At 40.4% G+C, this 7,428-nt stretch overlaps 1 long non-coding RNA gene across 30 annotated transcripts; it reads left to right on the forward strand.

Annotated features, from left to right (window-relative positions):
* Nucleotides 1-9: 9 nt before the first annotated feature.
* LOC127922340 (uncharacterized) lies at nucleotides 10-2,793 on the forward strand. Of its 30 annotated transcripts, XR_008111037.1 has the most exons (6): nucleotides 10-537; nucleotides 1,151-1,306; nucleotides 1,548-1,664; nucleotides 1,782-1,937; nucleotides 2,288-2,404; nucleotides 2,561-2,592. It is a non-coding gene; the product is annotated as an uncharacterized LOC127922340 (long non-coding RNA). The 30 variants fall into 30 exon arrangements; XR_008111026.1 differs by lacking the exons at nucleotides 2,288-2,404; nucleotides 2,561-2,592 and adding an exon at nucleotides 2,639-2,793; XR_008111013.1 differs by lacking the exon at nucleotides 2,561-2,592 and having other exon boundaries at nucleotides 1,151-1,384; nucleotides 2,288-2,553.
* Nucleotides 2,794-7,428: the final 4,635 nt, after the last annotated feature.

Here is a 7,428-nt window from a genome sequence, read left to right on the forward strand (position 1 = left end):
TACTGCTCTAATAACACTGACCACCCCAAGGTAATATACTACTGCTCTAATAACACTGACCACCCCAAGGTAATATACTACTGCTCTAATAACACTGACCACCCCAAGGTAATATACTACTGCTCTAATAACACTGACCACCCCAAGGTAATATACTACTGCTCTAATAACACTGACCACCCCAAGGTAATATACTACTGCTCTAATAACACTGACCACCCCAAGGTAATATACTACTGCTCTAATAACACTGACCACCCCAAGGTAATATACTACTGCTCTAATAACACTGACCACCCCAAGGTAATATACTACTGCTCTAATAACACTGACCACCCCAAGGTAATATACTACTGCTCTAATAACACTGACCACCCCAAGGTAATATACTACTGCTCTAATAACACTGACCACCCCAAGGTAATATACTACTGCTCTAATAACACTGACCACCCCAAGGTAATATACTACTGCTCTAATAACACTGACCACCCCAAGGTAATATACTACTGCTCTAATAACACTGACCACCCCAAGGTAATATACTACTGCTCTAATAACACTGACCACCAAGGTAATATACTACTGCTCTAATAACACTGACCACCCCAAGGTAATATACTACTGCTCTAATAACACTGACCACCCCAAGATAATATACTACTGCTCTAATAACACTGACCACCCCAAGGTAATATACTACTGCTCTAATAACACTGACCACCCCAAGGTAATATACTACTGCTCTAATAACACTGACCACCCCAAGATAATATACTACTGCTCTAATAACACTGACCACCCCAAGGTAATATACTACTGCTCTAATAACACTGACCACCCCAAGGTAATATACTACTGCTCTAATAACACTGACCACCCCAATATACTACTGCTCTAATAACCACCCACCCCAAGGTAATATACTACTGCTCTAATAACACTGACCACCCCAAGGTAATATACTACTGCTCTAATAACACTGACCACCCCAAGGTAATATACTACTGCTCTAATAACACTGACCACCCCAAGATAATATACTACTGCTCTAATAACACTGACCACCCCAAGGTAATATACTACTGCTCTAATAACACTGACCACCCCAAGGTAATATACTACTGCTCTAATAACACTGACCACCAAGGTAATATACTACTGCTCTAATAACACTGACCACCCCAAGGTAATATACTACTGCTCTAATAACACTGACCACCCCATGGTAATATACTACTGCTCTAATAACACTGACCACCCCAAGGTAATATACTACTGCTCTAATAACACTGACCACCCCATGGTAATATACTACTGCTCTAATAACACTGACCACCCCATGGTAATATACTACTGCTCTAATAACACTGACCACCCCATGGTAATATACTACTGCTCTAATAACACTGACCACCCCATGGTAATATACTACTGCTCTAATAACACTGACCACCCCAAGGTAATATAATACTGCTCTAATAACACTGACCACCCCAAGATAATATACTACTGCTCAAGGTAATAATAACACTGACCACCCCAAGGTAATATACTACTGCTCTAATAACACTGACCACCCCAAGGTAATATACTACTGCTCTAATAACACTGACCACCCCAAGGTAATATACTACTGCTCTAATAACACTGACCACCCCAAGGTAATATACTACTGCTCTAATAACACTGACCACCCCAAGATAATATACTACTGCTCTAATAACACTGACCACCCCAAGATAATATACTACTGCTCTAATAACACTGACCACCCCAAGGTAATATACTACTGCTCTAATAACACTGACCACCCCAAGGTAATATACTACTGCTCTAATAACACTGACCACCCCATGGTAATATACTACTGCTCTAATAACACTGACCACCCCATGGTAATATACTACTGCTCTAATAACACTGACCACCCCAAGGTAATATACTACTGCTCTAATAACACTGACCACCCAATGGTAATATACTACTGCTCTAATAACACTGACCACCCCATGGTAATATACTACTGCTCTAATAACACTGACCACCCCAAGGTAATATACTACTGCTCTAATAACACTGACCACCCCAAGGTAATATTAATACTGCTCTAATAACACTGACCACCCCAAGATAATATACTACTGCTCTAATAACACTGACCACCAAGGTAATATACTACTGCTCTAATAACACTGACCACCCCAAGGTAATATACTACTGTTATAATAACACTGACCAACACAAGGTAATATACTACTGCTCTAATAACACTGACCAACCCAAGGTAATATACTACTGCTCTAATAACACTGACCACCCCAAGGTAATATACTACTGCTCTAATAACACTGACCACCCCAAGGTAATATACTACTGCTCTAATAACACTGACCACCCCAAGGTAATATACTACTGCTCTAATAACACTGACCACCCCAAGGTAATATACTACTGCTCTAATAACACTGACCACCCCAAGGTAATACACTACTGCTCTAATAACACTGACCACCCCAAGATAATATACTACTGCTCTAATAACACTGACCACCCCAAGGTAATACACTACTGCTCTAATAACACTGACCACCCCAAGATAATATACCACTGCTCTAATAACACTGACCACCCCAAGGTAATATACTACTGCTCTAATAACACTGACCACCCCAAGGTAATATACTACTGCTCTAATAACACTGACCACCCCAAGGTAATATACTACTGCTCTAATAACACTGACCACCCCAAGGTAATATACTACTGCTCTAATAACACTGACCACCAAGGTAATATACTACTGCTCTAATAACACTGACCAACCCAAGATAGTATACTACTGCTGTAATAACACTGACCACCCCAAGGTAATATACTACTGCTCTAATAACACTGACCAACCCAAGATAATATACTACTGCTCTAATAACACTGACCAACCCAAGATAGTATACTACTGCTGTAATAACACTGACCACCAAGGTAGTATATTACTGCTGTAATAACACTGACCAACCCAAGATAGTATACTACTGCTGTAATAACACTGACCAACCCAATATAGTATACTACTGCTCTAATAACACTGACCATCCCAAGATAGTATACTACTGCTGTAATAACACTGACCACCAAGGTAATATACTACTGCTCTAATAACACTGACCAACCCAAGATAGTATACTACTGCTGTAATAACACTGACCACCAAGGTAATATACTACTGCTGTAATAACACTGACCACCAAGGTAATATACTACTGCTGTAATAACACTGACCAACCCAAGATAGTATACTACTGCTGTAATAACACTGACCACCAAGATAGTATACTACTGCTGTAATAACACTGACCCACTCAATGTAAAATACTACTGTTATAATAACACTGACCACAGTGTAAGGAGTAGGACTGATTCTCTGTGTTGTTCATACTCTAGGTTCTCCACACTCAACTGATAGACCAACACTGACCACAGAGTGAGAGATGATACCTACTCTGACAATAAGGCTCACGTTTTCAGTTCATTCAACCTTTATCTATACAGGTTACTGTCATTAATGGCAGCAGTCAACAAAGTTGAATTTAAACTGAAACATTTCTGTACATTATTTAGGATTGTGATGTTCTAACCATGATATCTGACTGTTGTTAACCCTGTAGGTACTGGTATTAACCATGATATCTGACTGTTGTTAACCCTGTAGGTACTGGTATTAACCATGATATCTGACTGTTGTTAACCCTGTAGGTACTGGTATTAACCATGATATCTGACTGTTTTTAACCCTGTAGGTACTGGTATTAACCATGATATCTGACTGTTGTTAACCCTGTAGGTACTGGTATTAACCATGATATCTGACTGTTGTTAACCCTGTAGGTACTGGTATTAACCATGATATCTGACTGTTGTTAACCCTGTAGGTACTGGTATTAACCATGATATCTGACTGTTGTTAACCCTGTAGGTACTGGTATTAACCATGATATCTGACTGTTGTTAACCCTGTAGGTACTGGTATTAACCATGATATCTGACTGACTGTACTGGTATTAACCATGATATCTGACTGTTGTTAACCCTGTAGGTACTGTTATTAACCATGATATCTGACTGTTGTTAACCCTGTAGGTACTGGTATTAACCATGATATCTGACTGTTGTTAACCCTGTAGGTACTGGTATTAACCATTATATCTGACTGTTGTTAACCCTGTAGGTACTGGTATTAACCATGATATCTGACTGTTGTTAAACCTGTAGGTACTGGTATTAACCATGATATCTGACTGTTGTTAACCCAGTAGGTACTGCTATTAACCATGATATCTGACTGTTTTTAACCCTGTAGGTACTGGTATTAACCATGATCTGACTGTTTTTAACCCTGTAGGTACTGGTATTAACCATGATATCTGACTGTTGTTAACCCTGTAGGTACTGGTATTAACCATGATATCTGACTGTTGTTAACCCTGTAGGTACTGGTATTAACCATTATATCTGACTGTTGTTAACCCTGTAGGTACTGGTATTAACCATGATATCTGACTGTTGTTAACCCTGTAGGTACTGATATTAACCATGATATCTGACTGTTTTTAACCCTGTAGGTACTGGTCTCAACCATGATATCTGTCTGTTTTTATCCCTGAAGGTACTGGTCTCCACATCAGCCTGATAATCGTGGCAGCAAACCAGAATATGGTGATGAGGACTGTGTTCAGATACAAAAGATCAGAGTCCTCGAAAGTCATGGAATGACATATCATGTCGCAGGAAACTCAACTGGGTTTGTGAGAAAGTGCTTTAACATCACAATGACAACATACTGTAACACATACAGTGCACAACTTTCTCCTTCATTCTTTCTCACACACACACCTTCACACACCCTCATTCACACACACACACACACACACACACACACACACACACACACACACACACACACACACACACACACACACACACACACACACACACACACACACACACACACACACACACACACACACACACACACACACACACACACACACACACACCTATTGTTGTATTTGTTTGTGGTATCATATTAATAAAAGTCCTACTTATTTCCTGTTTGTAACTTCCTGTGTAGCAGTAGTTATGTTTCACACATCATCATGTTCAACATGAATTCAGTACATTTGACTTTGTGCATTCACATAACTTCCCATTCAAATATATTCTGCAGATATTTACATGCTCCAATTTAGGCCTGGTGATGACATTCTCAACAGTACCAAACCACCATTACATACACTGTAGGAGGTGACTGTACCACCAATCGATGAGTGTATAAGAGATATCAAAGGATATTACTAAATAATAGTCTAATAATAGTCAGTCTATGTTGTCAAGTTACATATAAGCACAATATCAAATGCTCATATTTGATTGTTGTTCCCGAAATGGGTCCCAAAAGAGGGAAGGGAAGTGGATATTTTCAGTGGTTCAACCAGCTATCACTCAAACTCAAACTACCCACCCTCAATATCCGCATAGTGCAATCTTGTGGTGTAAAATCTATTGTCTGGACATTATAATGACCCATGTTTGTAGTCCTGGACCTCCTGAACATGTTGATGTATATTTGGGAGTAAACAGAGGGTCCAAATCAGCAGAAAGGTGAAAGGAAGGAGGAGTTCTGGAAACTCCCTGAATTATCTTGGGGCTGTTACATATGATATTTAATATATCAAATCAAATCAAATTTATTTGTATAGCCCTTCCCATCAGCTGATATCTCAAAGTGCTGTACAGAAAACCAGCCTAAAACCCCAAACAGCAAGCAATGCAGGTGTAAACGGTGGCTAAAAACTCCCTAGAAAGGTCAAAACCTAGGAAGAAACCTAGAGAGGAACCAGGCTATGTGGGGTGGCCAGTCCTCTTCTGGCTGTGCAGGGTGGAGATTATAACAGAACATGGCCAAGATGTTCAAATGTTCATAAATGACCAGCATGGTCAAATAATAATAAGGCATATATGTTAACATAATATATGTTAACAGCTAGTCTTTGTTCTCCACTTCCTCTCTATGATCTATATCTTCCTGGTATGACAGTGTCCTGTCTATCATCACAAATAGCAAGTCCTGTTCCCTGGACAGGAGGACTGTGTTGAGATTTACTCTGGACAAGATGATCATGTAGAGACATGGAATCATTTATATTGTTCTGCAGAAAATGGTTTAACAATAACCACTGTAACAATCTCTCACACACACACACACACACACACACACACACACACACACACACACACACACACACACACACACACACACACACACACACACACACACACACACACACACACACACACACACACACACACGCACGGACAAAAGTATACACACAAGTACGCACACTTGTATGCAAACTTGTTCTATTTTTGTATTAGCATAGCCACAACTACCCATGTCATTTTGGTGATAATTCCCTAGAGTTAACACCTACATCAGTCACACAGACAGAGACACACAGATGACTCAGAGACAGAGATAACACAAGAAGCAGAGACTTAACGTATAGAGGGCTTGCAGTTGATGTACGACGCCTCCTGGTGGCCATGTTGGAAGACCACCACATTAATTCTAGAATCAGAGACTTAATGTATAGTAGACCAACATAGAAAGAAAGACTTAGGCATTGTTAAAGATGTCAAAGGTCATCAATGCTGAACCAGATAGGAACAAGAAGGTCAAGTTTGACAGAGGTGAGATGAAGGAGAGGATTGTGGATATCTACGTCAGTGCAGACACCCTGAGAGACGGTGAGACCAGCACCAAGAGAGAAGAGACAGCAGACACTGCTCCTAATAATGGACCAGGAGACCAGCAATCAGGTAACACACACACACCGAGGAGAGTGAAGACAGAGACCCATCACTCAGGTAGGAACTAAGAAAACTCTGTCACGGAGACTGAAACACTCTAGTGATAACACACAATCACAGCGACTCAGGCAGATCACACACACACACACACACACACACACACACACACACACACACACACACACACACACACACACACACACACACACACACACACACACACACACACACACACACACACACACACACACACACACACACACACACACACACACACACACACACACACAATAACAACGTAAACGTCTCTTGTATGTGTCCACAGAGCCTGATAGATCAGGGAAGAGACCCTTTCTAGTTGCTGCAGTGTTTCTGGGGCTGCTGTGTGTTCTACTGGCTGGGATCACAGTCTGTCTACTGTGAGTTTGTGTCCAGGTTCATTGATTATCACCTAGTTGTAAGACGTGCAGGTTATTAGGCCTATTTACCTGGTGTTTTACCTAGTAACTATGTGTTTATACTTTGTAGGTAACAGAGACATCACAGATTCTGAGGATA

This window comes from Oncorhynchus keta, unplaced genomic scaffold (genome assembly GCF_023373465.1).
Source record: "Oncorhynchus keta strain PuntledgeMale-10-30-2019 unplaced genomic scaffold, Oket_V2 Un_contig_25372_pilon_pilon, whole genome shotgun sequence".
NCBI classification, from domain to species: Eukaryota; Metazoa; Chordata; class Actinopteri; order Salmoniformes; family Salmonidae; genus Oncorhynchus; species Oncorhynchus keta.